This window comes from Bubalus kerabau, chromosome 6, assembly GCF_029407905.1.
Source record: "Bubalus kerabau isolate K-KA32 ecotype Philippines breed swamp buffalo chromosome 6, PCC_UOA_SB_1v2, whole genome shotgun sequence".
Classification (NCBI taxonomy): domain Eukaryota; kingdom Metazoa; phylum Chordata; class Mammalia; order Artiodactyla; family Bovidae; genus Bubalus; species Bubalus kerabau.
The window spans coordinates 97,495,844-97,511,659 of NC_073629.1; the positions used below are offsets into that span (position 1 = coordinate 97,495,844).

The 15,816-nt window shown below is 40.0% G+C and overlaps 1 protein-coding gene across 1 annotated transcript in view; it reads left to right on the plus strand.

Annotated features, from left to right (window-relative positions):
• The window catches only part of AGBL4 (AGBL carboxypeptidase 4), a 1,384,238-nt gene that overhangs the window by 600,005 nt on the left and 768,417 nt on the right, over positions 1–15,816 (plus strand). The gene's annotated exons all lie outside the window — the stretch shown is intronic.

The window sequence follows — 15,816 nt, forward strand, 5'->3', positions numbered from 1 at the left end:
AATTCATTAGAATCAGAAGGAAAGGAGAGAGTGAGACTGAAAAAAGTATTTTAAATGGTGGAAATCTTCTCAGATTTGAAAATATGATGTAAACCTATAGATTTGAGGGACTGAGTAACCAGAAAAACCCCAAAAAGGAAAAACTGAGGGAAATCTTTGCCAAGAAGTATCATAGTTAAACTTTTGGAAACTAAGGACAAAGGAATCTTGAAAGTACTAAGAACTAAGCCAAAGGGAAGTGATATAATGTTTCTCAAATGCTGAGAGAAAATAGCTGTCAACCCAGACTTCTATATCTAACAAAAATATCTTTCAAGCATGAAGGGAAAATTAAGACATTTGTGATGAAAGCAAAAACTAAGAATATTTTTCACTAGCAGACCTACTCTTATGCAAAGTTCTTGAAACAGAAAAGGTAATAAAGAAGGATTCTTATAATATCAGAAAGAGTAAAAAAGACCCCTGGGACAATATTAAGCACACCAGCATTCAAATTATAGGAGTCCCAGATGAAGAAGAAAAAGAGAAGGGGCCTGAGAAAATATTGGAAGAGATTATAGTCAAAAACTTACCTAAAGGAAAGGAAATAGTCACCCAAGTCCAGGAGGCTCATAGATTACCATACAAGATAAATCCAAGGTGGAACACACTGAGACACATATCAGTCAAACTAACAAAAACTAAATACAAAGAAAAAATATTAAAAGCAACAAGGCAAAAGCAACAAATAACACAGAAGGAAATCCTTATAAGTTTATCAGCTGATTTTCAACAGAAACTCTGCAGGCCAGAGGGGGGCTGGCAGGATATATTTAAAATGATGACAAGGAAAAACCTGCAACCAAGAATATTCTACCCAGCAAGGCTCTCATTCAGATTCGACAGAAAAACCACAAGCTTTTCAGACAAGCAAAAGCTAAGAGAATTCAGCACCACAAAAGGAGATTTTCTAGGTGGAAAAGAAAAGACCACAACTAGAAACAAGAAAATTATGAACTGAAAAGCTCATCAGTAAAGGCAAACATACAGTAAACATAGGAAATCATCCATATGCTATGATATCAAAACCAGAAAACATGAGAAGAGAAGAGTACAAATGCAAGGTATTACAAATGCATTTGAAATTAAGAGATCAACAACTTAAATCAGTCTTGTATATATAGAGACTGCTGTATCAACACTTCATGGCAACAACAAACCAAAAATCTACAATAGATGGACACACAAAAAAGAAAGTGCAATCTAAACACAACACTAAAGGTAGTCTTCAGATCACAAAAGAAGAGAACAAAAGAGGAAGGGGAGAAAAAGACCTACAAAAACAAACCAAAAACAATAAAATGTCAATAAGTGCCGGGGTCCAGCCCCGGCTGATCCAGGGTATTCGAAGGAGAGACGGCATAGGCGAGGGTCAGGAAACAACTGCTTAATTACACTTTAATTAAGGATACAAAGAGTAATAGAATGAGGATAGCTCAGTAGGAAAATTCAGTGGAGAAAAGAGGCTGAGTAGCTTGGTTTACACGGGAGACCAATAAAACTTCAAGACAAGAAGTTTGCACCACTTACGTAGGCCGCAGGCATCCTTCCGTTCTCCCGAAGGAGAGGAGACTCTGAGGCCTCCCCGGTCGGATCTTAGAAGCCCAGGCATGATTAGCAAGCATGGCGGGTTCTGCGCTCCAGATGGAGACTCAGCCAGAATTTGGGAGAGAGAGCGACATGGGGAGACCAAGTTTCAGTGAACAAGGCCCGCACTTTATTTTCCAAAGTAGTTTTTATACCTTAAGTTGTGCATAGAGGATAATGGGGGAAGGGGTGGAGTCATGCAAGGACAGCAGTTCCTGGTCCTAATCGAAGCCAGGCTTTCAAACTTATCATATGCAAAAGTTCAGGTGATTGACATCATCTTCTGGCCAGGAGGCCTGTTAACATTTTAAGAAACTTATTTTCCTCTAAAGGTGATTATTCCAAAGTCAGGCACCAGCCTCCAAAAAAGCATTGGACAAAGCTGCATTTTACATTTCTATACACCCATTATATCAATCAATACACTGCCAAGGACACAGTAGGTAAGGAGTATGGAGACTTAGCAGCAAACATTGGCTCAATAAGTGAAAAACCCTTCACCAATACAATTTCTAATCAATCTTTTAACTACTCAAAAGAATCTGTGTTTAGACAGTTTAGAACATCTCCTGCCTCTCACAGTTGGGAGGCTCTGAACAATCACATGTGGCCGGAAAACCTATTCAGGCAGGCTAGAGGATTTCCAAAGGAGTTTGTAGGTTGAAACACTGTCACACCCAGGAATTATTAACTGGCGCTGTAAGCTAACTCTTTTTTCAGAGAGAGGTAGTGGGGGACAGCCCCCATAAAGTCAGAGGTGTAGGTGAAAGCACAAAGCAGAAAGTAGGCAGACTCTGGTTTGGGGGGTAGATGCTCGAGAATTTCCAGGGAGACTCCTGAGGCTCGATCCCGCCTTTGCATGTGCCGAGCCTCCTTCCTCATGACCTTTGTCATGGGCGGAGTTCCTCACACTGGCTCCCAGCAGTGATAGAATTCCAGTTGAGCTATTCCAGATCCTGAAAGATGATGCTGTGGAAAGTGCTGCACTCAATATGCAATATGCCGGCTCCCGGCAAATAAGAACATATATATCAGTAATTACCTTAAATGCAAATGGATGAAATACTCCAACCAAAAGACATAGACTGAATGGATACAGAAGCAAGATCCATATACATGATGTCTGTAAGAGACCTGCTTCGTATCTAGGGACTCATATGGACTGAACGTGAGGAATGGAAAAAGGTGTTCCATGCAAATAAAATCAAAAGAAAACCAAGGAGCAATACTCATATCAGATAAAACAGACTTTAAAATATATTCCATCTCTGGATCTTCTAATTCTTGGAATGAACCAGGAGTAAGTTATATAATCTCTCTGTTCTCTTTTCTTCCATAGGACCCAGCAAATTTGTCCACCCTGGATGATCTTCACACTGTGCTGCCTGGAGAGTTCTTGCCCAGGCAAGTGTGGTACTCAGACAAGGTGTGAACCATTCTCGCTTATTTCCACCAAAGATGATATGCTCTTGTCCTCTTCCCTTATGAGTGATCTGAGTTGAATTTTGTTTACGAGAGATACACTGACATTCCTCCCCTCTTTATATAGAAGGTTATTATCCACAGTCTTTCAGATTGGAGAATAGCAACCAGAAGAAGACAGATGAGTTGCCCAAAATCATACAATAAGTAAATGCCAACAGAGCCTGGAGCCCACATGTGACTAACTTATAGGCCTATCACTTTCTTTGCTGCTGCCACATTGTCTTCAAATAAAGCTTGAGAATTTTGAGCTTTGCAACAACTTCTACCAACTTCTAACCATTTAGTTTTATATGGTGCATCCTACCAATAGGAGCTATCCAACAATGGAGGGCTGTCAGCATATGAAGAGTTCTGGAGCTGCTTCAATTAAAGGAGAATGGCCCCCTGTCAGGGACACATGGAGAGGGAGGGTGGACCCTATCAGTATGTGTTCCCAATTAAATTATAGGGAATGCTGGCCAGGTGTTATAGTTACTGGTATTGTTTTAATCTCAATACTCAAATGGTAAGAAGCATAGAAAGGAAGAGGAAAAGAAAAAATCCATACTACAATCCTGGTCATGGGACAATGACCCAAACGGGGAAATGAGTGAGAGTTAATGAGAATTTGCTGATCAATGAACCAGAAGGTGGTGCCTTCCAAAATCCCCTCAAAGTCATATTATGGACTAAATTACTAGGATTCTAGGCTTTTTGTATGGAATTCAAGATTAATGCACATCATTCTATCATAAACAGCTTTCATACACTGTGCTAGTTTCTTTGGTTCTCTCAGAACTTTGGAAAGGGCATCTATCACTTTATCAATTTTACAAATGAGACTACTGAGGCTCAGGGTGATTAAGTAACTGCTCTAATAGTTTAGTAATGCTAGTAAGTGGCAGAGCTGGGATATGAATACAGAGTCACTAATTTAAATCTTAACCCATTTTCTCTATTCTAATTTAGTAATAGTTAAGAGCTTAGTAATGGCTTGAAGAGATCTGAATTTAAACCTGACTCTGTCGTGTCTGTCATGAGGAGGATATGTGACTTGCTCATACAGCAAGTTAGGGCAGTACAAAGTCTGGCATCCATGCAAGACTGACTAGCAGGCCCATAACTTTCTTCCATGCTGCCCCACTGCCTCCCTTTGCTTTTACTCCAAGAAAAGGGACTGAAATATGATAGCTTGGTGTAGGGAAAAAAACCCACTGGCTTTCTAGTCAAACAGTTGAAACTGAACTATTGCCTTTGGGCAAAATCAGTGATGGTTGCCATTAACTCACTTCAGACAATACAGACAGTGTGCGATGTGCAGCGTGAATGATCTCTTTCACATTAGACAGAGCAGGACTTGAGGGAGAAGACCCAGTGTTTGTGATATGCCCTATCAATGTCCTAGAAGGAAGTTTTAGTGATTACCTAGCAAAAAGCCTTCATTGTGCACATGATAAAACTAAGGGCCAGAGATTTGAACCCAGTACCTCTAACACTTTGGGCACAATATGAAACAGTCTCATAGCACTGTATTGTTACAAAATGATTTTGCATCATGGTATTGATAGCTTACGGTGAACAGTGTTGGAGTCTTGATCTCTGAAGAAGAAGATTTAGCTTCGAGACCAGGGACCAGTCTTGATAACTCAAAAGCTTTGTGTTTCAGAGTTTTATTAAAGTATGAAAACAGACAGAGAAAGCTTCTGACATAGACATCAGAAGGGGGACGGAGAGTGCCTCCCTCACTAGTGTTAGCAAGGGAGTTATATACTTTAATTAGTTATAATAAATCAAAAGAATGTCTCAAGGTTGTAAAGATCTTACTAGACCCATTCCCATAATTTACATTTTAAGATAACAGAATTAGCCAGAAAGTTTTCAGGAAGGAGAAACTGTCCTCAAGCAGGATACATTTGTTGTTATATTGTTGTTATATAATCCTTAGTAGAGTTTAAACTGAGTTTTTGTTGTGTAATCATCAGTTCCAGGCTTAAAGAAAAAAAGTTTTATGTGACTAAGACTAAGCAATGTAGGGGAAAAAAAAAAGTCATTTGTTCTTTTCTGGGGACCCCAGACTTCTTATCAACCTGCCTAGGAATTAACTCTCTCAGTATCATCACAGTAGCTCCAGGAGGTAGGAAAGCCAGAGGTCATCACCTCCAGGTGAGGAAACCCAGGCTCAGAAAAGGTTGTCATAACTACTCAGGGGCATAGTGCAAAGAATCTGCCTCAGTGTGACCCTTAGCCATGCTGCTGCCATTCAGTTCAATTCAGTTCAGTCACTCAGTCGTGTCCGACTCTTTGCAACCCCATGAATCGCAGCATGCCAGGCCTCCCTATCCATCACCAACTCCCAGAGTTCACTCAAACTCTTGTCCATCGAGTCAGTGATGCCATCCAGCCATCTCATCCTCTGTTGTCCCCTTTTTCTCCTGCCCCAATCCCTCCCAGCATCAGATGTAGGCATTAAAAATAGTTTCCAGTAGCTAATAATAATATAGGAAAATGCTGATCTAATATAAAGTAAAAAGTAGGGTATAATACTATATATAATTGTGATAATATATGAAATGTATGTATGTATATATATATTTGTACCTGTCCATGGAATTCTCCAGGCAAGAATACTGGAGTGGGTAGCCATTCTTTTTTCCAAAAGATCTTCCCAACCCAGGGACTGAAACTGGGTCTCCTGCATTACAGGTAGATTCTTTACCATCTGAGACACCAGCAAAGCCTATATATTAAATACATACATGATACTGTTAACGGGTATCTTTAGATGGTAGGATTATGGTAGGTTTTTATTTCTTCAGAGTTTTTTTTGTATTTTTAGATATTCTACAACTTTTTATTTGTGAAAAATAAAGTTAATATTTATTAAAAATAAAACAATAGCTTCTTAGATGATGTTAAAAATTTACTTACATTTGGCGTGAATCATATCACTTTCACAGGACCAAGTTTCCTCATTTACTAAAATGAATATAATGTACCCTCTCCTTCTGACCTCCCAGATTATTATTGAGATTGGAAAAGACACTGGAGGTGAGAGAGTAAGAGGTGTTTGGAAATACAGGCTATGACCAAGAGTGAAATTCTTATTAAAAGGTGAGACAGATGGATATATAACCTTACCAATCACCTTACCAATCACCTGTGACAGTTGTGTACTAGAGCTTCACCTATCCACTTGCAGAAGCTCATTATTAGGTTTTCAGCAATTTTGTGAACTGCTTCTAAAACCATTGGTAGTTTTAGTTTGAAATTGTCACATATTTATACCATGAAAACTGGAAAAAGCTACAAATCATGCCTTTACATGGCCTTTAAGCCAGAAATTCAAATGAATAGCTTATAAATTAAATTCTGAAGGAACTCATGGAGGAAATCTCTGTTGGTAAAACTGACCAGCAATGCTCCAGACTACATTCACCACTCTCTGGTCCTGAGGTGTCTGTCAGGACTCATGATCCAGGCCTCAAGGAAATGAACCACCAGAGGACGATAACCCCATGAGAGAGAAGGCAGAGGATGCTGTGAAATCATGCTTTGGGCAGCTAGAGCTCACATCTACTATAGCTGGAGGGTTAGTGCTACATCTCAGAGTGACCCAGGACCTCTTGAGAGGTTGAAGAAATGAATGAAAATGCAGATTCTTGTATATTCACAGGATTGTGTTTCATTGAGACTTCCAAAAGGAAACAGATGGCACACCCAAGTTAGGATAATTTGTGGAAGATTTACCATTATATTAAAAGTAGATGGGGTAGAACCACAAAGGATAGTGCAAAAGCTTGGGGCTAGAAGCATCAAATTGTCACAACAGGAAGGGGTTATTGTAACCTAGAAAGGGAGAGTTGTATAGAGTATGCCGCTTTGAAAGTAGTAGTGACCTTCTATCAAGAGAAAAGCCAGCCTTAGATGACTTTACAGGAAGAGATCCAGAGAAATAAATACCTCTGCCACTTTCCTGACTCTAGATGTCCCCACAGGAGGACCTAAATAGAAGCCAGAAGCTCAGAATGCAGTTGATATAATCCATAGAGGTCAGCCATCTCAGGCAGAGACAAGGGTAGAGAAGGATGAAGAGTGTTACAGAGGGGCAAATAGAATATATTCAGCAGTTTAGATTCAGTTTTTAGCTGACATTGACTTGAGTCCTTGTTTTCTTATGAAAAAGAATATCCTGTTTATCAGGATGGTTTTGAAGATTTAATAGAATATATGTGAATCACTTTACTGGAAGCACCTGATGTACAGTAATGGGTCCAGAAATAGCGGCAATTATTATTGTACTATATTACCTCATATCATTGAACTTAATTCTAAAATAGATAAAATACTGTGCATGTGAGAAATGTGTGCTCAGTCATGTCTGACTCTTTGCAACCCAATGGACTGTAGCCCATCAGGCTCCTCTGTCCATGGAATCTTCCAGGCAAGAATACTGGAGTGGGTTGCCATTTCCTAATCCAGGACATCTTCCTGTGCCAGGGATCAAACCTGTGCTATTTGCTGCCTAAAGGTTATTGTAATTATAAACATCAACCTTTGGATATATAAAATCACTCTGTAAGATATGATGCATTAAAAATATATTAAATAAAAGATTAGCCCTATACTCTATCAGAACTGAAAACTCAGCTTTCTCTTTCTAGATCCATTGAATTGGAAGCTTCATGAGGTTAGTCTTTGTTTACTGCTGTACCTTCTGTACCTAGACAGTACTTAACAGACAGTAGATGCTCAGTAGGTAATTGTTGATTTAATTTAAAACTCTTTCTAAAACTCTTTCTGGTCTTTCTCGTTGACCAGATACTCGGAGAATGCTCCTTGGTGCTGACGCTTCCTTACAGCTGGGACTTTCTTATTCTTCCAGTAGTTAGCTTCTGTCTTGTACAGAAATCTAGGCTCTTCAATCTAGACTCTCTCCTGCCTGTCTATGTCCCTATTCCAGTCATCTGGCATGAGTCAATGTATTTAACAAGATGGTTGGATGGCATCACAGACTCAATGGATATAGGTTTGTGTGGACTCCGGGAGTTGGTGATGGACAGGGAGGCCTGGGGTGCTGTGGTTCATGGGGTCACAAAGAGTCAGACACGACTGAGTGACTGAACTGAACTGAACAACCACATCATCATCTGAGCTCCAGCAGCCACCTTGTACTTGCCATGTACCCCAAAGGTATACAGCCCACCCTCTTACACACTTTATTTGTTCTTTCTACCAAGAATGTCTCATCCCTTTCTCTACCTGTGGAAATCCTATACCCCAGGGTTCTTTCTGAATACTCAGACTTTTACTGAGGCAAATACTCTTCTTATGCTTGGAATATGCTTCTTTTTCCCCTTCCTTCTCCTTTTCCTGGTTAACTTCCATATTTGCATCAGGCCTCAAATTAGATGCTGTTTCTTTGGGGAAAGAATCATCACTAGAATCACTAAGATGAGATCGGAGAATGCTCCTTGTATTCCTCCTATCATATACTATGTCCTATATTCATATGAAGTTAACTTCCTTCCCCTATAAAATTGTAAGCTTCTTAAGGGCATAAGTTTCTGTCATGCCACAGTGTCTGTATATATTGGGGTAAAGTTATGACCAACCTAGACAGCATATTGAAAAGCAGAGACATTACTTTGTCAACAACAGTCCATCTAGTCAAGGCTATGATTTTTCCAGTGGTCATGTATGGATGTGAGAGTTGGACTATAAAGAAAACTGAGTGCTGAAGAATTGATGCTTTTGAACTGTGGTGTTGGAGAAGACTTTTGAGAGTCCCTTGGACTGCAATGAGATTGAACCAGTCCATCCTAAAGGATGGATGTTCATTGGAAGGACTGATGCTGAAGCTGAAACTCCAATACTTTGGCCACCTGATGTGAAGAGCTGACTCATTTGAAAAGACCCTGATGCTGGGAAAGATTGAGGGCAGAAGGAGAAGGGGATGGCAGAGGATGAGATGGTTGAATGGCATCACTGGCTCAATGGACATGGGTTTGGATGAACTCCAGGAGTTGGTGATGGACAGGGAGGCCTGGCATGCTGCAGTTCATGGGGTTGCAAAGAGTCAGACATGACGGAGCAACTTAACTGAATTATTGTGTTAGATTGAAATGTCTAATGGATCAAAGCAAGTGCAATTATTTTCTTCATAATGAACAAATGGACAGGGCATCTCTTAAGTATACAGCCATTCAGAGACTCAGAGTGACTGTTATCTTGAATAAATAGTTTCAGGGTTACCTGGGCATCACCTCCATTCCAACTAGCTAGATGGGAAAAGAGGTAGCAAGATCCCACGTGGGAGCTTTTCATTAGCAGTCCTGAAAGTAGCTCATAACAGTTTTGGTCCAATTCCATAGGCTAACATGTAGTTTAAGGCCATATCTAATGATAAAGAAAGTTGTGAAATGATGTCTGGCTGTGTGTGCAGGAAAAAGCAGAAAGCAAGGATTTTCCTCAATAGCTGGAAGAGTTGGCTCCACGTCCACATTCAGTTCAGTTAAGTTGCTCAGTTGTGTCCGACTCTTTGTGACACCATGAACTGCAGCACGCCAGGCCTCCCTGTCCATCACCAACTCCTGGAGTCCACCCAAACCCATGTGCATCGAGTCGGTGATGCCATCCAACCATCTCCTCCTCTGTTGTCCCCTTCTCTTCCTGCCCTCAATCTTTCCCAGCATCAGAGTCTTTTTAAATGAGTCAGCTCTTCTCATCAGGTGGCCAAAAGTATTGGAGTTTCAGCTTCTATATCAGTCCCTCCAATGAACACCCAGGGCTGATCTCCTTAAGGATGGACTAGTTGGATCTCATTGCAATCCAAGGGACTCTCAAGAGTCTTCTCCAACATCACAGTTCAAAAGCATTAATTCTTTGGTGCTCAACCTTCTTTATAGTCCAACTCTCACATCCATACCTGACTACTGGAAAAACCATAGCCTTGACTAGACGGACCTTTGTTGGCAAAGTAATGTCTCTGCTTTTCAATATGCTGTCTAGGTTGGTCATAGCTTTCCTTCCAAGGAGCAAGCATCTTTTAATTTCATGGCTGAAAGCACCATCTTCAGTGATTTTGGAGCCCAAAAAAATAAAGTCAGCCACTGTTTCCACTGTTTCCCCATCTATTTGCCATGAAGTGATGGAACCGGAGGCCATGATCTTCGTTTTCTGAACGTTGAGCTTTAAGCCAACTTTTTCACTCTCCTCTTTCACTTTCATCAAGAGGCTTTTGAGTTCCTCTTCACTTTCTGCCATAAGGGTGGTGTCATCTGCATATCTGAGGTTATTGATGTTTCTCCCAGGAATCTTGATTCTAGCTTGTGCTTCCTCCAGCCCAGCGTTTCTCATGATGTACTCTGCATAGAAGTTAAATAAGCAGGGTGACAACATACAACCTTGACGTACTCCTTTTCCTATTTGGAACCAGTGTGTTTTTTCATGTCCAGTTCTAACTGTTGCTTCCTGACCTGCATACAGGTTTCTCAAGAGGTAAGTCAGGTGGTCTGGTATTCATGGCCTAGCTTATTTCTTTGGGATGCTACTAATCTTTTTGTTTGTGAATCAACACTATGAATTTCCTTTCAGTTTATGTTAATTGATAAACATCAAAATTAGATCAGATTGAACTTATTTGTGGCCATGTATTTATCTTTTAGGGTAATTGAGTGATTGGACCAGGAACAGAGACCAGAGATTTCTAAGAACAGTTTTTTACCCTGTGATTAATGAAGTCAAAATATGAGCTGACACTTAACTGCTGCTCAACTGAATTCAGGGATTCAAATTCATGATTAAAACAGAAATAGATATGCCCAAGGATTTGCTCTTAAGAATGTTCATGGCAGTATTCATTATAATTGGGAAAAATTAAAAATTATCTAAAGACTCACTAGCAGAGATTGTTTAATAAATTTTGTATATCATAGGATGAAGTCATTAAAAATCCTGTTGTAAAAGAATGTTTACAACAAAGTTAAATATGTATACATATAAATGACAGAAACCAGAATATTCATAATGGTTTATCTGGGTATTGGGGGTGTTTTCTCCTTTGGGGGGTCCTTTTCTGTTATTTTTCAAATGTTTAAAAATGATTATCATTGATTTTACAACTTAAAATTTACTTATAGTGATCAAAACAAAAATTATGCACATCATATTCTGAGTACAGAACTGCTCAGATTATCACTGTTGGGCAGATATTTAAATTTAGGATTTATGTTCTTGTGCCAGCTAGATCTTGGTTTGATCATACCTCTTTTATTTTCATTACCGCTTTATTAAGTTAAAATTCACACATCACATAGGTCACTTATTTAAATTTCACATATTTAAAAATGCAATGGTTTTAATATAGAATTATATATCATTACTATGATCAATTTTAGAACATTTTTATAATTGTTAAATAAAATAAAAATAGAAACCTATAGCCATTAGCCACTCTGCTTTCCCCAATCCCTAGCCCTAGGAAACCACTAACTTCCTACTCCTGTCTCTAAAAGATTACCTATTCTGAACATTTCATATAAATGTAATCATACAATATGTGGTATTTGTGATTGGCTTCTTTTCTTTAGCATAATGTTTTTAAGATTCATTTATGTTGTATATGTGTCAGTAATTAATTTTTTATAGTCTAATAATATTCCATTCTTCCATTCTATGGATATGCCATGTTTTAGTCTCTAATTAGCTGATGAATATTTGGGTTATTTCCACTTTTTTTTGGTTATGAACAATGCTTCTATGAACATTTGTGTATAAGTTTTTGCATGGAAAAATCTTTTCACTACTCTTGGGTATATAACAAGGATTGGAATTCTTTTATTGTATGGTAATTCCGTGTAACCTTTTGAAGAACTGCTAGACTGTTTTCCAAAGTGGCTGCACCATTTTACTTCCCACCGACATTGTATAAAGTATCTTTTTAATTTCTTTTTTTTTTTCTCCCATTGTGTGTGTATGATGTATGTGGTATGTGTGAGTTTATGTATGTGTGTGGTGTATGTGGTAGGTGTGATTTTGTTGGTGGGGGCAGGTGGGTGTGGGTGAATAATGTGTATGGTGTGTGTGTATGTGTATGTATCAACACACTTTTGCCTCGTTTGCATCAGAGTCAGGGCTGGTGATACTATTTAGGTACTGCATTGTCCACTCCCTCCCTGACAAAACTTCTTTGGGGTCTGTTTCTTGGTAGCAGCTTACACCCATCTCATAGCATGGCAGCCACCAGCTAGGCAGATCTACAGTTGGCCGTACGGTTTCCAAGTTCTGGAAGGGAGAGTATCTCCTATTCTTTCTAATAACTACCAGGCAGAGTAGTCTGGAATGGGGTTCAGTTTGCCAGCAGTTTCTTAAAATAGTTATTGAGCTTAATTATCCTGGAGGATTTCAAAGAAGAAAAACTCCTTCCTCTTTTCTTTTTGATCCATCTCTCTGCAACCAACATCTAAAAGCCGGATTCCACCACTTACTTTGTTGGGTTATTAAGCAGTTTATATAACCTCTCCAAGCTTCTGTTTCCTCAGATATAAAATGGAGCTAACAATATGCATCTTACAAGGTAGTTGTGGGAATTAAAGCTGTGTGGCCCCCCAAAATGTTGTTGCTATAAGATTTATTGGTACAGTTTGCTCTTTTTTCACAAAAACCCTACATTGCCTCTGGAACTTAATGCCTTTCCATGAAAGTTTGCTTTTGTTGTCAGGCCTATATTTTAAACTAATTCCAGAAAGCTTTATTTGATATAAGCACTTAATAAGGATACTTGGATCATAAGCAGAATACTTATTATTCTTTGGCTTATGATCAAGTATATCTGGAACAATAAAATGATTTAACTTGAACCCAGAGGTGTTTTAACATAAGCGAGTTAAAAAAAAAAAAAAGGAAGAATCTCTGTTCACAAAATAGCACACTATAAAAACTCCAGTCATTTAAAGAGGATGTAACTGAAATAGAAGGGTTTACCTCCCACTCATTCTGATGAGAAGAAAAGGAACAATTAAAATGAATATATTAGGGAGAATATTATTTTTATTTCAATATTTCCATTATATTTTCTCCAATTACATGCTGAATAGGGTTGTTTAATGTAACTGAAACCCCAAGGTAGAGTTTAAAAAGAGTGAATTTTATAGAAGATAAAGGCAGCTCTCTTTTACTAGGGGGAGGCTTGCTTTTCCTGGCATAAACAAAGAAGATCAGGCAGTAAGTGGTGGGGGAGGTGTGTAGTTTTGAGTGAATCAACAGTGATAAAGTCCCGCAAGTCTCTATGCTTTGTCAAGCTTCTTTTTTCAAACTGGATAATATAAAAAGATTCTTTATACACCACTTTGAGAGGGCATGTGGGTGTGTGTAAAGGATGGTGGGAAAGAATACAGGGAAGGAGAGAAGAAGTAGCACCTTTAAAATTCTTATAGCTCTCATAGAATTTGAGTCTGAAGAGTCTGTAAAGGTCACCTGGTTCCAACTCTTAAAGAACAAAAGATAAAAATGAGTCTCAGAGAGAGGGCATTATTTTCATTGTTCATTGTTTTCATTATTTACATTGTCCACATGTAGCAAGGTGGACAAAGCCACATCTGAAACTTGGTCTCCCCTCAGGACACAGTCAGACCCCTAAGCTGAGCAGCCACATGGGTAGCTTCATGCTGTGATTGAAAGAGATCCAGATGGGAATACAGGCTCTACCTGGTATGTATCTGGCTCTAGATAAGTTGCTTCATGTCCCTGTACCTCAACTTCTGTGCTTCCGGAAGATAGCCATGCCTAGCTTTTGGAGTAATTATGAGGATTAAGTGAGAGAAAGTGGGATGAGTCCCCCAGTGCAACAACTAGTATCCCCTTTAAATATCCATTCCTCTTAAGCTTAGACATTACCCTTCACCATGACCAGGCCCGGCTGGTTTTCCAGAACTTCTCAGCCTCTCCCCAGCTCAACCCCAGGCAGTGCTGAATCACCCTCCACAGCAGAGGCTAGTCGCTCACTCTGTGCTTCTCAGCACATTTGTATCCCCCTTACAGCTCAGGCGGGTCCAAAGCTCAGGACCCACCCCCCTCCCGCCTGCCACTCCCGACACACACACACAAGTGCTTTTCTGCATTTGATCAAGGAATCTAGACACTTGTTCTGATTAGAGGAATTTTTTGTAGATGACTGACTCCCACTGACCATGTCATCCACCCCAGTTTCCAAGACTATTTCTGCAGCTGAGCATCTGCTGAGAAATGTGCCTGGAACCTGAGTGGGTCTTACTCTACTTGATCCCAGTTTTCTCTTTAAAAGGGGGACCATATAAAGGGTTTTTTTGAGACCAGGTTGACAAACTTTGAAAAGTGGCTTGTGTTAGTTCCTGTTTTCCTCTCTCCCTTTTTTTTTTTTTTTCCTATTCTCCCTTCCTAACTCCTTCCCTGTGTTTAGTAAAAAGATAATGAAGACAAAAACTTTTGTGAGGTATTGTAGGCATTTAATAAGTCATAGTACCTGTGATTTACAGTCTAGCAGGAATCTATTTATAATGCACCTGGATAAGCTGTATGCACAGTGTGCTAGGGAAACAGAGGAGGGGGACCGATTCCACATAGGCTGTTAGGGGAAACTTCCCTGAAAAGGTCACATTTAAATTGAGTCTTGAAGTCAAAACGTGTGAGCCCAGCAAACTGGGTAAATGAAGGTCTGGGCAAAAGAAAGTGAAAGTGAAAGTGAAAGTGAAGTCACTCAGTCGTGTCCGACTCTTTGCGACCCGTGGACTGTAGCCCACCAAGCTTCTCCAGCCGTGGGATTCTCCAGGCAAGAATACTGGAGTGTGTTGCCATTTCCTTCTCCAGGGCATCTTCCCAACCTAGGGATTGAACCCAGGTCTCCCACATTGCAGGCAGACGCTTTAACCTCTGCGTCACCAGAGGCAAAAGAAAGGGTACTTCAAAGGTATGAGAAAGCAAGGTGTGTTTGGGAAATAACAACCAGTTTGGGCTGGCTGGAATACTGTGTGCTGGGAATGGGAAAGATGAGCAGAACTTGGGGCCTGTGGTAGGCAATGAGGCCAGAGAAATAGGTTATGAACAGACTCTTGACTGTGAGCTTCTGGAGATGGAGACGATATTGTATTCTTTATACCCTCATAGATGCAACTGAGGCCCTGTGAATACTGTTGAACTGGTGTAAGGCACCACCATCTTTCTTCTGGATTACTGCAATGACCTCCTCCTGGCCCACTGCTTTTACCCTTGCTCCCCTGCAGTCCATTCTCTGCAGGGCCACTGCAGTGAACTTTTCAAAACACACGACTGATCATGTCACTCTTCTACTTACTTCGTTTCTTACTGCTTCTCCCCTTGCCTCCAGTGATGCAGTTGCACCGGCCTTTTGCTGTGCCTCAGGCATGCCAGACACCCCCCGCCTTAGGGCTTTTGCACCAGCTGTTACCTTTGCCTGGAAAGCTCCTAATTCAGATAACCATATAGTCACTCTCTCACCTCCAAGTTGTGGCTCAGATTTCTCTTCAAAGGCATCTATCTGGGTCATCCTCTTTAAAACTTCAAAGCGCCCCCACCCTAATGCTCTTGATCCCTCTTATCCTCTCTGTCAATACTTGTTGCTATTGTTGTTCATAGTCTTTATGTTCTAATAGATGTATATAATTAGCTTTTTAAAATTGTGTTTGTTGCTTATGCCTGTCTTCTCCAAGTGTCACAAAGATAGGGAGCTTTGTT